Consider the following 23,287-nt stretch of genomic DNA (forward strand, 5'->3'; position numbering starts at 1 on the left):
CTCAAGGCAATACAAAATCTCACTTTTTACCTCTTCTAGACAAAAAAGAATCCATCGACTCTCGGCTTGTTTCGGCCTACAATTCTCATAAAGCAGGGAAATTCATTTCCATTGACAGTCTCTATCTCTATCCCTCACTTTAAAATATCGATGTTCAGCAGTAACAACATGTCCAGGACGTGACGTCACAATGGTAAATCCTAAGGATGGTTCTCTCGTGAACGGCTTCTATTTCCTGTTTTCTATTTGCTAACGATTCAAGTATTTTATTTTCATCAAAAAATATTTCACTTTACTCTACCATTTGAAAATGTCTTATTAACTATCACTCTAAAAACAAAGAGTAAAACTTTACCCACTATTGGGTAGAAAGGGAATATGCATGTTTGCTGGGTAGTTTTTTTCCCCAGTATTGGGCAAAATGCATGTTTGAAAGGTAAATTTCAATGCAACATTGCACAAAATTTACGAAATATTTGGTATCTTTTTACACAGCAAGCAAGCATGTTTCCATTTTAACAAATGTTTCTTAATTTCTATAATTTTCTTAGAGGGTAGTATTGGTCCCCCTGCCTAGTTTGTGACAAGAACTAATGAAAACTAGATCATCAGATAATTATATGAGATTAAAATGGATTTAAAAAACAATTAAATTGATTATTGAAAATCTTGTAAAATAGTTTACGAATGTGCATTTTCTTTCAGGGAAAACCAAAACTTAGACCAGAAAAGACGACAGTTTTGTACCATGAATCATTTAATTGAAATTGAAAAGTAGACTCCAAGGAAGCATGTTAAACAGAGTAAAAGACGAGACTAATGCCATGTCTTTGCCCTGATTACACATGCAAAGGGGGATCGTAATTAAATGCCCAATCTCTGTACGTTCTGCCTTGAGTAACCATGACAACCAGAAAATGAACTTTATCGAGAATACATGCATGTTAAAGAATTAGATACGAGAATTAAGCAAGAAAAATAAATCACGAATTTTAGAATTACAGATGAAGGTATTTTGTAGATTTTCATTTTCATCTCCAATATTCATATATCGACAAGTTCAAAATGCAATCAGGATATTTTGCGATATATGAGAGCATATAACGAAGTCATATTTCATTCAAGGAACATACAGAACAAATTTAGTTGCACAGGTCTATAAAGTTTTAAAATGATATTTCTATCAGATAAAAAAATATGAATGATATCCCTTATGGTAAGATCGATCAACAAAAATCGCAGGAGTAATATCTTAATAAGAATTCGTGATTTTTTCAACGGTCCATTCGTATATAATACACCGATCAATGTACGTCATATTGATGTGAAGCGTTATGTACTGGTAAACTTCTCTTTGCGTTCAAAACGCAGTTTAAAATCTTATACAAACAATGTTTACTATTTGAACTTTACAGCAGTTGTTTTGCATTTTGAACAACCATGCTGAATTTATTGAATATAACCAATTTCACTTTTTTAAGCATTTATTTATACTGTTTAACAGTTGTTTTGAAGTTCATAAGGTAAATAGTGTTGTATAGACTATTTAGACAGCGGGTTTTTTTTACACTGAATTCATGTTCATTTTAGTCAAGGATAAACCAAAATATCATTCTGATTATATTGATACAAGTTCACGTTGGTTAATTAGTTTATAATATTTGCACAATATGCAATATACAAATCCCATGTCATGTATAAGATGCAAGGAAGAGCTTTTAATGTATATTCAAATTGGTATGAGTTTAAGAATGGAATAATGTTTAATGTAAAATGGCGATTCAAATCTAACGTTCATTTAAGTCAAGATGATCAAAAAGCTTTAACCCGATAGAGAAACTGCATTTCATTTTTATTTCATTTCAGATTAATTAATTGATGATCACTTAATGTGTATATGTAACTTATTTGGTCAATCTGCACACATTGTGTCTCGAAAGAAATTGTTATGATGAGAAAAGAATATGAAGAATAAAGTTAAAATGTGAATTCACATGGAACCATCTTGTTCCTTCCTTTAATGCATGCATATTGCAAAACGTGTAAAAATACAGATTAGTTTTGCATGTGCAAATAGCGAGTGATGAAACAGTTTCCCAGACGAAGTAGTTGTCATATCCACGGCGGCTTTGGTGTGTTCGGTAAAACAACTTAATTAACTGACGATGCATTTTGTACGTCGCAGACCTATTACTACCATTACATGCCCAAATTAGCATTTGATATTTATCTAATTTCTGTTGACATTCGGCAAGCTTCCGTTCTGAGGAGGGTGACGAGTCTGAAATTAAAATAGCGAGTGATTTGACTGCAGAATCACAGATTGCCTAAATTGGATTTTGATAATTAATGCTCAGATGCTTTCTATTGCCATAGTAGCTTCGTTGATGAACAAGATAAACTGAAATGTAAATGATTGGTATTGGTGGACATAAGAGGGAAAAGCTTACATTTTCGATATACCTGTGTATTCAGATTTATGTTTTAATAATAAAAAAAAGTATCATGTGTGAAGAGTAGGAAGGAAAATCCTCACGTTAATATTGTCGAGATGGTTTTCAAAGAATGCAATTGGAATGCCAGATCGCACCTACCGTGCCACCCTCCTCCAAAGAAGTAGCAGATCTTTCCAAAATTATAAGACTCGTGTGTTTATTCGCGACCCTAAATCTTTCTGGCTGCATTCTATCATTGCATCATCGTTGAAAATAGCAGTAAATTTTTCATTTGGGGAATTAGACATTTTTGCAATGAATGTTTAACGAATATTAAACAACAAAAAAACATGTGATATGAATTCTTTCCTCCGAATAACCTACATAACAGAAGACACTGATCAACCAATGTCTCTGCCATGTACGCATGCTTTTATTACACATCCCTTTAAATGGATTTTGTTAAGGACGATTTAATATTCAATAAAATTAAATTAAAATTTCCCTTACCTTATTCTACTCTCATTTCGTTGTAAATAAAGTCCGTCTGAGCATGATTTTCGTCTATGGAGCGGTGGAGGAGGTAGTCCAAAAGTGATAGATTCCATGTTAAAAACCCCAAGACCAACGTATTTATGCGGCGACAGACAAAACGAACGCCATGTCCGCAAGTGAGTATAGTCCTACAATGTCTTGATGGCTTCCAATTAGGGGCTTGCTCAAGTAATCAATTGGCCAGATAAAAAAAGAAGGACCTTGCCGCAACGCAGTTGCTTTCTTATTAAGTGTTTCTTCGACCAAGTCCTGTCAACCTTGGTCGCGTCACAATCTGAGATTATTAATACTGGCGCTCAATGGTTTAGAAAGATGATGGGGGAGAGAAGAAGAGGAAGGCAAATAAGATAAGGAGTTGGGAGGAGTGAAGAGGATGCAGATGGAGCGGGAGTAGGGCAGTGAGTCAAATCACTAAAGGGGCGGCAGTAGCAACCAAATGGACCAGCGACATTCAAGCCCGCATCCCCCATTCACGAGATTGTATGAACAGAGGGTACACTCTACGAAAGAAGGGGTCAACTCTGCTTCTTAAAAGGTACAGCCAAGTGCTACACTGGCACGTTACTTCCTCCAGGGGCCCGTTTCATAAAGGACTTGCAACTGACACTGTTGTAACTTTGCCATTATGGCAACTACCATGGTAGTTGCCATAATGGCAAAGTTACAACAGTCCTTTATGAAACGGGCCCAGATCTTTATCATGATTATGGGTACAAGTTAGACCTTTCAGACCACAGAGGTGCAATATTGCAACTGTATAGGTGAACGCGGTGTGGCATTGGATTTTATCTTTTTTATCTGAAGGTGTACAGAGGAAAGAGGCTTATACAGTATCTTAAAAAGATTGTTCATTCTAAAATTTTCTGCATTATTTCCATGTAAAATTATTGTTTTCGGCTCATTCCTAGGTTAGGAATGGGGGCATGAACCTCTGCCCATCCTTTCGCTACACCACTGAATGGGCAGGGCAAAGGGATTCTCATCCTAGTATCTTTTTCATTGTCATCATGAAGGATGAAATCTCGTCGGTATTATCTTGCCTATGGGCTTTTAGAGATGGGCTGAGACTGCTTTCAGGGATATTAATCGAGTTTTGTGTTCTGTTGGGAGAGCGTGATGAAGGAGCGTGTATATGTCATAGCTGATTGAGGCTACTATTCACGCTTCGGAGACCCCTTCTCTACCGGACAAAATGACCGCTGTAGGCACGAGAGACCAGAACGTGCATGCGAGGTAATACGATACCACAGAAGTGGATAGCAATCAATTTGATGATTAATTCTCATTTGATATTAATTTTGCATGCATTATGGTGCAGGTACAATATAATAATAGGAAACCTGTCGTAAACGACCAGTGTTAGATCAAATATAGCTGGTGATAACAAATACTGCAGAAGCGCGTTAAACCAGAGACAACATGACCGTTTAAAATTTCTGGAAGGAATAATCACGTTTTGTTTTGTTAACAGGACATTAACGATTCAAAAATAGCTATTGTGTCTTCAAGGTATCATCAAATGCAGAAAAACAGGAAATTGGAAAACAGAACAAATACTATTGGAGGGCAAACAGGAGTATCAGAGTAACACTAACACACTTTACCCCCCCCCCCCCCCCTCTTGAGGCTTGCATTTAGGAAGACAGCTCTCTACTATATACTGGAGCGAATTGCAATGTATGTACATCTCTTCAAGTAAAGTTATACGGCGAATAATAATAAACGCAACATGATTGCAACGGAAATAACACTGCCCGATATTCTCTACCTTCCATGGTAAAAAAAAATACACACATGGAAGCATAAGGACACATTTTATTTTCAAAGAAAAACAGACAGGATTATACGACAACTAAAAACGCACTTCTTACCAACCATCATCACCATCGGTTCAATACATTGATATCTGACTGCGGGGTTGTTTCTCACAGTAAGGGGGAATCCACGTTCCTACCCTTCGATGTCATCATGATGTGTCTCAGACTTATGCTTCAACAGTTTAACCTTATAAATACGCCCACAAGTCTGAATATTTCTACAGTTTGAAACAAGAAAAATCTAACGATGCGTATTTCCAGCAAAGCGAAAGACATACCACTATATTCACAGCCGCAAATACAAGCCGCATTGCGGTACATGTAGGTACTCAGAGGTTTTTGCTGAAGAAATAAGACATATAATAAAAAAGAGAAGTACCCGTCTATCAATTGCCAAATCATTAACGCTGATAGTTTTGATAAAACAAGATTAATACCGATAAAGGTTTTTATACCACATCTAAATATAATCTACTTCGCTTATTGCAAAATGATGGGTGTATTTGTGATCAGTGGCGTAACTACGAGGGGGCATGGGGGGCGCGTGCCCCCCCCCCCCAAAAAAAAAAAAAAAAAACCCGGGGAAAATGAGAAAAAAGAGAGAAAGGGAAAGATACGTAGTGGGGAAAGAAGAAATTATTGTTTATTATAATATTATATTATATTATAATTATATTATGTTATATTACATAGAAATTAAAAAAAATCATAACTGTATGAAACATAATTTGCACAGGGCCTATGTCTTCACTGTTCCTCCAGCTCGCATTGTCTGTTTAATGAGATATATAATCCTATTGTACTAAAACCTCCCGTTTTCAAGTCTATATACACCAAATATATTTCCTCGCACTTGGAATTATTATTGTTTTATGTAGTGACAAATGCTTCTTTTTCATGACTACTTTAAGGTCTTAATAAAAAACATGACTGTCCGTGCTTACGTTCGCATTAGTGGATTGGTGAGATATGTCTGCTCTTCATGAATTCCTAAAATCAGTCATTTAAATGTCCCTATTTCTGATCTGAATATAAAAAAATTTCAGCTTGTGCTTCGCGCTCGCGTCATTTGGTTAGTAAAATAAGCATGGTCTTCGTGAATTCCTACAAACAAGCCTTAGAATGCCCCTCTTCAGGTCTGAATTTCCAAAATTTTCAGCTCGCACTTCGCGCTCGCAATATTTGATTAGTGAGATGCGTATGATAATCATGATTACAATGACTACAAAAGTGCTTTATGTGTTAAGATGTAACACTCGCATTAGATGACCATGGTGACATATGTGTACTCTTAATGGATTCCTTAAAAAATAGTCCTTAAAATGTCTCTGTTTTGGATCAATACATACACAAATTTCAGCTCGCGCTTCGCGCTCGCACTGTTTATTTAGCGAGACAGGTACGTATCATGATTACAAAAATTTGCCTATAATGTCCAGTTTTAGGTCTGAATATCAAAAAATTTCAGCTCGCGCTTCGCGCTCGCATTATGTGATCAGTGAGATACATATACATTTAATGGCACTGTCCTTAAAATGTCTCTTTTAGGTCAGTTTAAGTCAGTTTACCTGGCAACTGAGCGCGCGCGCTCACTAAGTGACTCAAAAAATGTTCGGGTGCCCCCCCCCCCTAATGCCGTGACCGACGGTACGCCACTGTTTGTGATACTAGTTATATCATTGTTTAAGGTCTTATGATATAGGTCCATGATTACAATTCAGTCCTAATAATCACTCTATGAGATTTAATTTATAGTCCATGGTATACTAATGAAAATAGAACGATCTATAACACTCCTTAAAATTTGTAATAAAATATCATATAAACTAAGTCTTAAAATTGGTGTTGCTTTTTAGCATACTACCAACATGCACAGGTGTGCAGAAATTATATTTACAATACATTCATGGCTTTAGTACCACTGACTTGCCTGTAATATCCAATGAAAGTATAGATAGTATCCTAATAGTAATTGGTGACCACCTAATATAGGTGATGTCAACATTCACTTTCATTATTCAATATCTTTATAAATGGTGTCAATTAACAACTTTGTACATTTAAAATCTATTGATTATCTTACTTATTACAGTCAATTAAACCAATAATTTCTTGCGACAAATTAAAAAAAAAATGTTAATACAACGTCGTGTAATCGCCAGTAAATCGTACGCTACGTCAATTCAGTCAACACTGTGCACTGTAGGTCAATATTTGATCAGGCTCGCCCACCCAACACACTCTTTATCTTTTATGTTCATGATACGCTATACACATACACACACACACCCTCTCGGGTGAGCTTTCATGGGACGCACTACGGTGCACCACGTGACCAGAGTGCCATGTATTTGGAGGCGCCAAAATCAGAAAGCAGAAGTTGAGTTGCGTGTTATATTGTATAAATATTATTCTTCAAGGGGCAGGTCAATCTTATAGTTAGAGGTTACCAACAAAAGAATGATTTAAAAAGAAGAAGAAACATTTAACTGCGGGTAGTCAAATCATTCAAATAAAATCTACCACTATTCTTCAATTTCTCATTCTTTTCTTTTGCCACTGATGATGTCAATGTTAATAATAGTGATTGTTAGATTCAATTCAATTCATCATCCTCATTCTTATCATCCCCATCTTCATCATTATAAAATGATGAACAAAATAACATTTCCATTCTGCTTTATAACTGTATTATTAGTTTAGTGAGTTTTATTCCTGTGTTGTCATTTTTGTCTCACCTGCATAGCAGAGCGAGACTATAGGCGCCGCTTTTCCGACGGCGACGGCGGCGGCGACGGCGACGGCGGCGTCAACACCAAATCTTAACCTGAGGTTAAGTTTTTGAAATGACAGCATAACTTAGAAAGTATATGGACCTAGTTCATGAAACTTGGCCATAAGGTTAATCAAGTATTACTGAACATCCTGCCTGAGTTTCATGTCACATGACCAAGGTCAAAGGTCATTTAGGGTCAATGAACTTAGACCATGTTGGGGGAATCAACATCAAAATCTTAACCTAAGGTTAAGTTTTTGAAATGTCATCATAACTTAGAAAATATATGGACCTAGTTCATGAAACTTATACATAAGGTTAATCAAGTATCACTGAACATCCTGCATGAGTTTCACATCACATGACCAAGGTCAAAGGTCATTTAGGGTCAATGAACTTTGGCCGAATTGGGGGTATCTGTTGAATTACCATCATAACTTTGAAAGTTTATGGATCTGATTCATGAAACTTGGACATAATAGTAATCAAGTATTACTGAACATCCTGTGCAAGTTTCAGGTCACATGATCAAGGTCAAAGGTCATTTAGGGTCAATGAACTTTGGCCAAATTGGGGTATTTGTTGAATTACAGCCATAAATTTGAAAGTGTGTTGGTCTAGTTCATAAAACTTGGACATAATAGTAATCAAGTATCACTGAACATCCTGTGCGAGTTTCAGGTCACATGATCAAGGTCAAAGGTCATGTAAGGTCAAAGAACTTTGGCCACGTTGGGGGTATTTGTTGAATTGCCATCATATCTCTATAAGTGTATTGGTCTAGTTCATAAAACGTGGAAATAAGAGTAACCAAGTATCACTGAACATCTTGTGCGAGTTATAGTAGTTTTCAAAATCAGCACTGCTGCTATATTGAATCGCGTGATGCAGGTGAGACGGCCAGAGGCATTCCACTTGTTCAAGCAATCTGCTTATAATGACAATCCCTCACCTGCAAACTATAAATGTTATATTTTTTGTTGGTAATAGATCATATTTGTTTAGAATGACTTTTTTAAAGATTTTTTTTCCTTTATGATTCATATACCAAAATGAATTACCGATATATTATGCTTGTTACGTAATGTATTGTATGCGAATGTTATGAATGCAGAAGAAAACAATGAATCAAATCAAATCAAAATTATTTATTCATACATATATGTATGATTATTCAAAAAGCATGAACATGTAAAATCATGATACATGCAGTTAACATGGATCATATTCAACTTCAAGCGGTGCCCCGATGATAATTGAATTCAATGATAAAAATGATAATCATGACATTCAATAGTGAAAATAACAACAATAATTAAACAAATACAGTATTTCGTGAAATGTGTAATTTTAAACAGGGATTTGTAAAAATGAATTCTGTGTGTTTGTATTTGCATTTGCTGATTTTGTTCTTTATTAGAATTTATGTTTTACTAAACATTATTGGCCTATTATCGATGTTATCAGAATAGCTGATCTTAGAACCTCGTTCTCATATTCTTCTTCCTTTTCTTTTCCCTTTTCCCAAAGACTCATCTGCTGATCACAACATTGTTTTGTCACCCTCATTACAATTTGTCATACAGCAGATATATTTCGCAGATGTTTTGCAGATACCATACATCCTAATCTTTTCTCTGACCTTAAGCCTTTGATCTACCGCTATACCGTGCTTAATGGCACGCTTCGGCTTTCACATGTCACTGCGTAAGTGTATTCCTCAGTCTGGTCTATTTTGAAAGATGTCACATAAAAAATACACACATCAGTATAAAAGAGGTATTTGAACTAGCTAGATGAAAATATAGACAAGAACGATAGTGCCATTTTTCTTACCTGTATGGTTCATGTTTTATTTCACCTCGTAAAAATACCCATTTGACTTTAAGTTTTCAATTTCACAAGGAGAGGGGGGGGGGCGCGATGATTTTTTAAGTCTTGAAAAAGAAGAAAATTGGAAGAGAATTGGGAAAGAAGTGAGAAAGACAATCAAAAAGAGAGATCTGGATCCTGATGTGGCATATTACCCCTGTTATACGATTTAGAAAAAAACCCGTCATATTTGTGTCGTCTCCCCATTCCATACATGCACTGGTGTCAGCCTTATACGGGACATTGCCTTATTTCTGATATTTTTTTCTACTTATTCTTCAGTCCAATCAAAGGGTTTAGATAAACGGATAATTACATGCCCCAGTGTATATTGGAGTGCTGACTTCTGTGATATATTGACTATCATGTTTTCTAGCTGCATCCGTAATTCCTTTGTCGCACTTTCTCAAGTTGTTTGTCTTTTCCAATGTACCGAAAAGAGATATCTACACTAATTGTCATGGCTCTCTACCAATTACCAACTTAGACTTATATGTGTGGGCCTACAGGCAATGGGCCAGTTCACTCGCTCACATCACAGTTTCTTCTCAACCATACTTCGACCCGTACCTATTTCAATTTCAAATGTATACACGCCTCCATGGATTACTTGATACATGCGTCACTATAGGCACGAGTGATATACAAGTGGCCTCAAGTGCCTTTGGTTCCTACTCCAGGTCAAAGCCAGGAAACTCCATTTCCTGCGTGTGGGACTAGGCATATCAACAAGTGAGTCGATAACACGGACTTTGGTTTAAACAACTTTTGGTTGGGAAGGTTAATTGATTAAAAAGAGGAATTCACCTAGAGTAGGTTCTCGGTCAAGGTTTCCATGGTCTATACATTGGGTAAATGCCTGATAACTACGGTGTAATTGTTTTCTGACGCGCCTTTAGGACAGGACAGAGTACTACCAACAAAATTGAAATAATCAGCTTTCTTAAAAAGAGAATAATCGTAAACAAAATAAGAACTGAAGCGATTCTATAAAATAAAAATACAGATACAGGATATCAAGTGAACATTAGCCTCTTAAGTTATAAATGTGAATTACATATTAATAACACTTGAACAGACACAAAATCATATTGACTTTCGAGGGTTATGTGTTTTTAGTTTACAATCGGTTTTACCATGATCAAATTATTACACGACCACGATGAACATATCAATTACTTTAATGACAGTTCTCACGAGTTTTAGTTTTCAATGAGAGCTCACGATTTTGTTGATACATTAATCAATGGTGGACACAATTCATGTAAGGTTCCAGGCACATCTCACAGCTAAAAGAGACCTATACATTTATACATTAAGTCCGTAAAAGCTCTTGTGTGAGTAATGTTACAAACTTTCCGATTACTCAAACTAAAGATATCGTATATTCAACCAGCCTTTGTTTAAGAATGAGAAATATGTATACCATTGAATTATTTATTCCATTATTATAAATATTAAAACGAATTGCATCATATAGGCCTATCACTATCAGTCTATTAGTGAAAAAAAATAATTTCAGAATGTGGTTCCATGACATTCGATTTGCTCAGGTGACATTTGCTCCGACGGAAAAATCTGCACGTTACGCAAAACACAAAATCCAACCTCGAAAACTAAATGAACCCTATTTTTAATCTTGACATTATTCTGAAACCAAAAACTATATTACAATCCGTACGCTAACCCTACATTGTCATTTGAGATATTAAGACCGGAGCGAATGTCGCAGGAGTATATATATAGCGTCACCCAGAAGGCTATTATGTTTGCCGCACATTCGGATACAAAACAATGGAAAATAAAAGAAGCATAAGTGATTTTACAATGTCATATCGTACACATATTCAGACCATATTATGTTAGGCATTTGCAATCATGATGGAGGAATACAAGAATATGCCACTTACCTGGATTACGTAAAGCAAGATTGATGAGTGATGATCAAAGAGTGAACGCATGGAAACAAAAGCAAAATAGAGAGAACAAAAAGCAAAAATTATTGTCAGTAAAAAAATAAAAATACGAACAAAAATACAATGAAAATTCACATCATCATATGTGCCATGAAAAAGAAAACATCGGCCTACCCTACATAAGAAAAAATTATATAGTTATTTTTTTTAGTTCTAGGAGGTTGAAGGACTATTAGCTGAAAAAAGTTAGATCAGTCTTAATATGATTGTTTTTATCACAAATTTAAAGATTTAAACACACCTATAACATTTTTAAAAAAATGGAACAGAGTCGTCAAATATTTAACAAAAAAATAACGAAGTAGGTTACTTGACAAAATTCTGGATGTCCAATAGTTACCTCTTCTTGATAGTGAAAATATTGATAGCTTATCCCTTTCTGGCCTTTTATTCTAGAGAACATGCTGTGTATATATGTATATATATACACTCTAAAAAATATTGGGTAAAAGTGCTCCATTAGGATAATTGTGTGTCGAATCAACTTCGGACATTTCTTTGGGGCATATTTATGTATCCAGTGTGATGAAATTGCTGCTTACTTGTTAACCTTACTGGACAATAATTATGCTTCCTGCATTGGGTAAAGTACTGCCCCAAATTGGTTGGACACATAATTAGCCTCGTGGTGGTAAAAATTTTGCCCAATATTTTTTTTAACAGTGTATGACAGTCATATTTCATAACTTTCAGCGACTTCATTCATTTCAGGTTTATGTCTTTAAAGAAAGAGCATCAACACATACAAATATTGCTATGATTTATTATGATGATAGAACAGACTATATGGCCCGTATTCTGAACTCAGGTTTAAATTTTAAGGTTGTGGTTTAACTATGAAGAGCCAATCGCAGCACAATGGTCCATAATTGTCTATGAATGATATCTGAAGTATTTTGAAGTATTTTCCTTCATCAAGAAAGCAAAATGAAACAAAAATAGTAAACATAAGACATGTACAATATAAACATTTTTTTGGCTCCCCATAACAGTAGTAGAGTTCGATCGTGCTCTTAGTTAAACTTGACTTCAGAATACGGGCCTATGTGTCCAACGAATATTTTTCCTTTATAATACGTGGAAAAAAATATTTGAAAATTTCTATATTGTACATTCTGCTAAACCTTATAATAATTGAAATTATTATCGATAGGCTAAAACATCCCCATTTTTAGCACGAGCCATTTTTTCTGTCTTTATTAGAAGAATAAATGTATTCATTATGCGAAATTGCACACCACAATGGTGGCACTTGGTGTTGCACGCTATCTCCTGTCACTTGGTCAGACTATCGACAGTAGAAACCAAAACAATATTACCAATCGCCCATCCACTTACATTTTGTTCATATTATGAATGGTTAAAAAATGAGGAGGGCTAAGAAGAAGATGAAGACAGCGAAAACAAGGAGAAGAAGAAGAAGACGAAGAAGAAGAGGAGGAAGAAGAATAAGAAGAAGAAGAAGAAGAGGAGGAGGAGGAAGAAGAAGAAGAAGAAGAAAAAGAGATAGAAGAAGTAGAAGGGCGACGAGGTGAAGGAGTTACAGGAGAAGAAGAGGAAAAAGAAGAAGAAGAAGAAGAACAGGAAGAAAAGAAGGTGAAAGAAAGAGTTATGTAAAGAAGGGAGTGAAACAAGACGGGAAGGGGGTTTACTCGGACCATCTTCCTCCCTCACCTACACTGTAAAACTATTGGGTAAAATTTTTACCACCACGAGTGTAATTATGTGTCCAACCAAGTTGGGGCAGTATTTTACCCAATGCGGGAAGCATATTGCCCAGTAAGCCTAAACAATAAGCAGCAATTACTTTAGAATGGGCAAAATTTTCATCACACTGGATATTATGCTTTAATGAAATGCCCAATGTTGATTGGACACACAATTAACCTCATGGAGCACTTTTATATACCCAAACAAGTTTAGAGTGAACATTTATCAAAGTACATTTTAGAACATACATTACGACCAATATTCATGATGGTGATTATGAGTAAGCGAGAGGGAAGTGCGTTGTGTTTTCTTCCATATTACAGATACATGCAGTCAATCTGCGTGCAACATGTCTACTTACAGCGCATGGCGCCCTATATGCATTATAATTCCCTATTCGTATTCCCTCTGACTAATCTCCTGGCATACTTTGTTAAATTCATAAATTTCACAGCCGGTTATTTACTCCCGTTTAAAAGGGCAAGTAAAGGAAAACGAATCGAATAACAAATTGAATGTAAAATTTGAGACTGGAATAATTTTTCTTCCCATATTAAACGACGTCGAGTATTGAACCGTAGAATGCATTACATGAAAACCTGAAAATTGAAACGAATAAGAAAAAAAAAATGTGATATTGCTTTTTTGCATTTCATTTGTCATTTTTTAAACATACTTTGACTCCTGCACAAGCAGCGAACTATATTTTATTCCTCTCAATTTGTTTTCTATTCGAGCTTGACTTTTTACTTTCCGGCCATATGGCGATCAAATTGCAAAATTAATGATTGATAATTGCCACAGCCGCTAGCAGATGCAACCCTCAAAATAATGCAATATGCGATAGTCGGTATCAAACAAAAATTAAATAACTGCCACTTCCCGTGCTTTGTTTTTGTTTTTCTTTCCTTTTTGGAGTAGCCTTTTATCAGGGAGTATAGCTATGAGATAAATTTTAAATTAGATTGTATTTTGGAGTTCCATTTGGGCACTTGCATCGATTCGCTGATGTATTCCCATTGCTTTGGGTGGTATGCTAATAATTGAGTTAAATTCCATCTTGGTAATTCGGTCATGTTCACGAAGCGTTAAGGTCAGTTTATAAAATGAAGTCAGATGACATTTCATTTTGCATTCATGATTTTGACAAGCACGGATTTTTTTATTCAAACTTAATTATACAAGTTTTTGTATTTTAATTTTTTTATAAGTTTTTATGTTTCCCGACAGTAGTTTTTCGCTCTTCCACTTCCCATATACACAATAATGGTATATGATGTTGGAGTAAATAACGGTATATGTCAAGTGGATCCATATATATATATATAGTACTAAAGGAATAACTGATGTACGGTGTGCCACACTAAGAAACACATACATCAGAAACAAAAGGCTTTTTCGGGATCATACTTTGCTCGCAAGTACAACAATGAACAACAAAACTCCTGACAGGCAAGTCTAACCTATTAATTTAGATCTTTGAAAATTGTGTTTTTCGCCTGACATTATGATGTGTTACTCCAAACTTTCATTTTACAGCTCTTCTTATGATGGAGTCAAATATGTCGTCCCCTGGGGTTATGATCAGAGAGAGTGCTATCATCCCGTATTCTTAAAAAAAGGTAGAGTGGCATATCCTGTTCCATTGGTTTAAGGACAATATCATGGAGAAGGGTTGGGGGCGCTTGGGGGCAGGGCATCGATGATATTCGTTTTAACCAGTAAATTCAAGCGAGGTAAAGCATCTTTTTTTTAAGAATATCGCTCCTCCTTCCCCCGTCTTATTTGACTTCAATTTATGAGAAGCATTCGCAATATTTCTACTCCCATCGATTAAATGGCGTGCCCCCTTCGGACTGCCATCGCTACGCCATTGTGTATCGTAATAACCCGAGGTGTTTTTGCACATTACATTCCAAAGTCCACTACATTCTACAGAAATGAAGAGCATCTTTGGAGATACTGCCGATACGGAAAGTAGGGTGGTTTCGTGATCTTTTTCTTTTCTTTCATTTAGGTGAATTGACTGACAATATATTTTATATGCCCTCAATAATCTTCTAATAAAACAGTCACATCGCATAGTATAACTAGCGGGGTCTAAAGAGAATAAGAAAAATAGATTGATTGAAATGTAATTTCCTTAACTCGGCAATATGCCAAAGGGGATGTAAATTGATTTTTAGCACAGCTTCAAACATAAGGTAAATGTGCAGTGGAATATTTCCAACACTGCAAGCCATACACATATTGGGTAAAAGTGCTCCATGAGGGTAATTATGTGTCCAACCAACATTGGGCATTTCTTTTGGGCATTTTATTTACCCAGTGTGATGAACATTTTGCCCATTCTAAGGTTATTGCTGCTTATTTTTTTACCTTACTGGACAATATGCCTCCCGCATTGGGTTAATACTGCCCCAAATTGGTTGGGCTCATAATTACCCTCGTGGCGGTAAATATTTTGCCCAATTTTTTTTACAGTGTACGTTTCAAAATCAAGGAAATTAGGTTACGTCGCCATGATTTGTAAATATACAACTTTGTGGAATGTATACATCATTTTAGCAGGTATTATGTCGTCGCTTTATAAGCTATATCTTATTAAAATGAAACAAAAAACTGTCTTTGGTCAACAATACAAAAAACTACATCAAATCAATTGCATGGGGATAATGTAACAACGGATTTATTCCAGAAGATACACAAAAGAGGAGGACATGTCTACGCTGTTTGAAAAACCAAAGGCCATGATTATTATAATTACTTTACGGCCTTAATCAATATTTGGTCTTTATCCTCCTAATTTAATCTCTACGTGCCTAACTCTGTAGTGCATTTGGACCCCCTCCCCTAAAACTTAAAAAAAGACAAACCGGCTAGCAAATAATTATATAACTTCATCATGTCTCTTAACTTGGATACCAGGCTCTGATCAACACTGATGTTTTGAAAATAGAAAATGCTGGTAACAAGCGTTATATATTCAGCATATGTCATCGGTCTTCAGTATCATTATAATCGAAAATCGACGAGACTTTTTATTACATTATCTCAAGCGCACGAGCAAGAACCAGTGTATGTGGGGTGTGCGTGCTTGTTTGCGTGTAGGATATTATCAAAGAGATAACTATAACAATCTCTATGTGATGCCGTTGAAAACAAATGGGAAATTAAGCATTTTGTGTGTTTAACTTAATAAAGCAGTTTCAAGGTATTCCAAATCCCTGGAAACTATATTGTTCGCTCGCAAGTATTGAACAAAAGTGAAATATACACGTAATAGTATGGCGCCGGAAATACATTGTTGGCTATGTATTTTGTGTGAGTCGTCAATTACTTCTTGAAAATATCATTGGATATTTCGATATATCGGAGAAATAAAACAAGGTAATAATAATGCCTGTTTTGCGTGTATATTAGTATGGTACAGGGTAATAATGCTACATTATTGTACAGGGCATCATCAAGAGACTATATTGTAGATAAGTGTTAGATTCATGTTTTTTTATCACAAACAAATATAAAGACGTACACACATTTAGCTTGAAACGTGGTGTGTTTATTATGTTAAGATCATGTTAAGTAAAAGTAGGGTTTAAAAAAAAGTATAAATACAAAATATGAAAGGAAAGGATGTAAGGGGAAAAAGAAGAGAGTGGTGGAATATCTTCCTACGTTCACTAGACAAGCGTGTGTGTATAGAAGCGGCGATAGATCTCCAACCTGCATGTATGTCTCGGAGGGGCAATTTTTGCGAAGCTCGTCGTAAGGTTTTCCCGCCACTTTTGAATAATTGATAGAGACAAAGAATTGACATCTTCATCAATTATTAAAGTGATATACTACTACCCTCTAGAGGATATAAATATTACGTCTATCGTATAAAGGCGAAAATCCGAGACCCAGTGATCGTCAATAGTATAATGACTACCTGTGCTAATTCAAATGAATTTCTTATGATTTGTCTTAGTATTTCGGTATCGCTTTAAGCATGTTAAGCATTACAATATTAGTTTAACTGCCTGTCTAAAATGGTAAACCATATTAAGTTCAAATTGTAAAATTGTCATGACTATTATGCTTAATATGCGATGATTCAGTTATCTTTATGGTAAAGAAGGAGGGCAATTTATCAATAATGAATTTAAAGAATATGTAAAGAGAAAGAAATTTGGACCATTATGGAGTTTCAACCTAGTTCTGGAGTTTTGATACATAGACTCTGGTAACACAGTATTTACTATCTTTACTCAAAAGCTATTGGTCACAAACTTGTCACATAGCCCATGTTGAAACCCTCAATGTTTCACGCGATATTTCCAAAATGCAAAAATACATGCATCGGCGCAACATTTTATGAATTTTCCTTTTTTAGGTCTCACGCAATTTTTTATACCAAATTTGCAACATACGGGTATAGCATCGCGACGCCACATGACTTTTTACGAGACAATGTCACGCCGAAAATTGTTCATTTTCATACTTTGTGTACAAAGTCTGTGGGAGTAGAAATTAATTAAAGGGTGGTGATATTTTTGTTCTAATTTGTATTCTTAATTAATTTAGTGTTTAATTTAGTTGCTACATGGTCTGTAATAATTTCAATTGAAGAAACAATGAAAAACAAAATATAAAAAACAAAGAAATACATAAGAAATTCTAAAAACAAATAAATAGGCCTGCATAAGAAAAATTGACTTCTGAAATTTTCTTTGTGAATTAGATTACAAAGATGACATCTGGAGAAAGAGAGAAAAATCGATATGAAATTGGGTGTGAATGTAAATAAGATTTTTCACGAATAAATTTACATATCTTATTCATGATAAATGAAAAAAAAACCTTATTAGATTTATTTATACTGGCTTTTAGTTTATGTGGTACATAAATGTGCATGCCAAATGTCGGCACGATCGCATGAACGGCGGCTGAGATCAGAAGGGGGTTATCCCCCCCCCCCCCCCTCAGTCATAAAATACATCTCAAATAGCCCAATCCTTTTATAGGGTTAATTAAAAGACAATGTTCACCCTGACGTAAAATTGGTTTCAGAACAAGCAGAAAAGGTGAAGAAATGTACAAATGTAGGTTTAGGAAAAATCACATAATAACCTTTTGAGAAGGAAAATATTTGATAAAGTGCCTTGCATTACATACAATATTGTGATTTTAATGCTAATCATATTGATGTACATATCACAAATGCAAGACAAGGATTACTTTCTGCTTAATAGACTGCATGCATTGAGTTTAGTTTCGGTGCTTTGTCCAACATGTTGCGTCAGTTTTAAACGAAGAAAACAAAATAAATTGGACTGTCTGGCCTCGAGAGAGAATCTAATAGACAAACAAGTATATAAACACAAAAAGGATAGCATTAAAATAGAAACAATCACTTAATAAGAAATCGTCCGATCGTCTGTTACAGTAAAGACTACTAGGTATTTTGATAACCTGATACAGCTCCTTCACAATAAACCAGAAAATTGATTACATTCACTGGATGAAAAAAAATTCAACAGAATAATTGTACTCAAATACTGTATTGGAAATCTTTGTATTTCTACTACAATTGTTGGTTTAGCGTAGTCGTAATGGCGGCCGTTTTGGTGATCGTGCGTTAATAAAGCAATGACGTCACAGTCAGCTTGAGCTGGATAGCACCAGCGTCGAGTTCTGAATGACTGAATGTAACCCCGATTCTTTACCCAGAATTCAGCAGTTTGTTCATGCAATCTTATAACAAACCCACTGCTATAGCTTAAACATATCCCGAATGAAAAATAAGAAATTAGATTTCGAACGCTCGTGCTTCCAAATTAAAATAAAATGACAGGTTTTGTTTATACACAGAAAAAACAATATATTTCATATTGCTTTATCCAAACTTTCATCAAAAGTGATATTCTGGTAAGTCTCATATAAAGAGGATATCCGCTTGAGGCTTTTGAGTGCCTTCCTTAAAAAACAAGTCCACCCCAACAAAAAGTTGAATTGAATTTTACAAAGAGAATAATCCAACAAGCATAACACTGAAAATTTCATCAAAATCGGATGTAAAATAAGAAAGTTATGACATTTCAAAGTTTCGCTTAATTTCGCTTAAATTGGGGAGGGGGGGGGGGGGGGCAACCACTCCCATCGAATTTATCAATTATTGAAAATGGGAGAGGAGAAAAAAGGGCGAAATGCGAAAAAATGGACGAAGTACAATAATACCCTCACCGCAAATCAAAATTAAGAAAAAAACGGCATTAAGCTAGACCGTCCTGCCCCCCTCCCATTTTAAAATATTTGGCGTCGCTCACGCTATTTTCCCAACCAAGGCTAATTTTCATCCAGAGTGTAAACTTAATTCACTCAATAGTATCTCAACAAATTAATGGCTAGTGGCGCTTATTAACCTTGTCAATAAAGAACAAAATATGTAGGACTGGGGGTATTTCTGGCTCTACTTCTCCCTCCTGCACTATGAATATCGGCTGGCCGGGGGTAACGTGGCATACAGCCTTGAAATATGCAACGGATGGGACTATTTCCTACGCATTTCAGAAAGCAGGTGCCCCGGCAATGTCGACATGTGTTAGAATTAGGCTCGTTCATGCTTGCTACGTTATCCTTATGCATGAATGGAAAATTGGCAGAGAAGGATGATTGAGAAGGTTGAATAAATCAAGAAGACAAGATAATAATTCCTAAAAGCATTTGAGGCACAGATATTCATTGTGCTCCAGCTCTGGTTTCACCACTCTCGTACACATACATTATATTAAAACAGGGGAGGTGCGCTGATTTGATATACAAAATTATCACTAAATATTACCTCTCCTATTCTTGCCGCGTAATCGTACCTTTATTCTTAAAGTAAAGAAGTAACATATCACTTACTTCATGTACAAAGTCTATTGAACTTTCGGGGAACCTTTTAAATCACAATCTTGGATAAACATAAATAATAGAAAGGAACATAACTTAACAGTTTCAATATGTTATTGTTGCATAAACTATATATTCAAAAAGTTTGTTTTGGTACTGTTTGATGCAACTTATAATTTATTTAAAAAAAAACTTAAAGCTTGGAATGAATATAAGGAGTCTATTAATAGCAAACCTACGAGTATATCAAATTGATCTTTTCTCTTAAGAGTAAAGCAAACAGGCAATATCTATCTTTTTATGCGAGCAACTCAACTCGCAGTAATGTAAGGATAATATCTTCTATTCTTTAAAAAACGGAAATACGCCAGAAATTTACTCTCTTTATCTATCATGGTTAGGCTTAAAATGTGAAGGATGATTATACAAAGCTTACACATTGAAACCAATATCCCTGAAAACGTTTGTTCTTCCTCATTGTTCAATCACGGGTGTTCATTGAAAAAAGTCAAGATGATATAACTGAAACAAATGCCGGACAATGGAAGAATCGAAAGCATTTAAAACACTTTTAGATCTCTAACATAACGAGATGGTCATAAAAGCATATCCACACGATATCGATAGCCATGGAACCTACCCAAACTCTAAAACAAATCAGTCAAAAAATGTCTAGTTAATAGGGTCAGCTGGGTGCAACCTTATATTTTAGTCACATTTGACTATTTTCTAGTCGTATTTTACTAGAACATAGTTATTTCTGACTAGAATATATGTCAGAAATGTGACAAGACAATCAGTTGCACCCAGCTGACTAGTGGTCTAGACAAATTGACTGATTTGTTTTAAGAGTGCATGGTAGAGCTAACCAAATAAAAATTTGGTTTCCATCTGAGGAACTTGAAAACATGTTCCGTGCGGAACCTGCTGGACATTGGGCAGTAGTTTAATTTTAATCTCTGTTAGAAAAGCACATACAGACTTTTAAACAAATCTGGATAAATAATGACCCATTATCATTTCACCGAGGTGACTGCCTCCAATATATGAGACTACTTTAATAACGTGACTCAAGTCGACTCTCATTGAGTGATTAAAAAAAAAACGAATAATTAACAGCTCTCATTTTGTCCTGTGACATGTCAACATACTTGTGTGAGACATGATGCACTTTTGACACAATATGTGTCACAATGACACTCTTATGGGTGACGTGACGAACTTTTATTACACACTTTGTATCACAATGACTCTCTTATTTGTGACGTGACGCACTTTTATGACAGTCTTTGTGTCACAATGACACACGTGTTTATAACAGGACGCCCTTTTATGACACTCTGTGCCACAATGGCAATGACACACCTTGCGTTTACAATAATACCCTTATGTGTCGCACGATGTACATTTGTAACACAATGTGTCAAAATAGTAATCTTAAATATGATATCACTGACTTTTATGACACAGTTTGTATCACAATGACACTGTTATGTTTGATATGACTCACTTGTTACGACACATAATGACGCATTATATGTGGCATAACGCAATTTTATAACACACACATGTTTACACATAAGGACAAAACATATCTTATTACTCAGTTAATGTGTCATTTGAGTTACATTTATCGTAAAATTCTGTGGTGCTCTGTGAGAGCGGATCGATCTTAGATTCAAACTTTGAATGACCTAATTGCTGAAACCTCCGCGTGTTTTTTAATAAATTTTAAAATTTAAATCTTGTGTCACAATGACACACTTATGTGTAACATGACGCACTTTTTTACGACATGCTTTGTGTCACAATTACACACTTGTGTGTGACATGACGCACTTTTATGACACACTTTGGGTTACAATGACACACTTATGTGTGGCATGACGCACTTTTTTTATGAAACACTTTTCAGTCATAATGACACTCTTGTGTGTGGCATGGCGCACTTTTATGACACACAACTCACTATTGTGACAAAATTAGTGTTACAATGACTTGACGCAATTTTACGACACACTACATGTATTTCCCCATTACCCTTGCCTTATGCACCATATGGCATGCTCCACATACGGATAAACTGTATATAAGTCATATGTGTCATTTGATTCACTATTATCATAGTACGGGTCACTAGGAGACAAAATAAAAACTCACTTGAAATAGAATGCCATGGTGTTCTGTGGGAGTGGATTGATCATTAGCTCAAAATTGGTTTGAAATCTCATTTCTACTATAGATGAATGTTTATCATTATTTCGAAAACTAAAATCCCATGTGAACGTTGTCGGTCATATTGTTTTCTTTTTATTATATATATATATTTTTTTAATTATAGTAAACAAATAAAACGAGTATGGCAAGAACTATGTAGTCGTGGTTACCGGATCAGGGGATCCAATTTCCCGTGTTTTCATTTTTCTCTATTTTTAAGCTCGATAAACAAAATATCAGGATATATCTTTATGTCATCAGCTTAATGGCAAAATGAAGACAATTTTTTTTTTCTTGTTAGCACTTCAAAGGCTTCTTTTATACAGTAAAAAAATATCAAAATACCCACAAGTAGAAATCATTTTTACACGATCAATGAATAAACGCAAACAATAACAATACTTAACATTTTCTCTTAAGTAATTATATAATGAAGATCCATTCAATTTAATTTGTTTAAAAAACGATAAGACATCAACGAAATATGACAAAACAACAAACAAAAAATGACAAAAACATACAAATAAGTTAAAGCAAACCATGACAAATCCCTATATTCAGGTTCATTTGTTGATTATTCTAGTATACCCATAGTGTTGGATAATGTAAGAATGAAATGGATTGTTACATTAATATAATGCCGTCATTTCGAAAAAGAATGAACAAAATGCAACAAATCCTCTAATAAATCATTATCGCCGATTTTTCTTTTAAATTTTACTCATTACGATTTAATACAATTTCGTATTCAACGAGAAAGGTAGATTTTTTCCTCACAATCCCAGAGTGTTTGATATAAATTGAACAAGATAAACCCCGTGAATGCTGAATTCTGTATTCCCATATACTTTTTGTACAGGTATCACCCGGTTCCAGTTGGCGACGTATTTCTAACACTTCCGTGGTATTTCTGTCGAAAGTGTCGAAACTATCCGTATACATGGTAACATGTTCCATAGCAAAAGTTGTGCATAAGCAATACGAACATGAAGACAAATGAACTAGTTATCTCCAAGCTCATTAATTTAAAGCCATTCATATAACTGGATT

Source organism: Lytechinus pictus, chromosome 15 (genome assembly GCF_037042905.1).
Source record: "Lytechinus pictus isolate F3 Inbred chromosome 15, Lp3.0, whole genome shotgun sequence".
NCBI lineage: Eukaryota > Metazoa > Echinodermata > Echinoidea > Temnopleuroida > Toxopneustidae > Lytechinus > Lytechinus pictus.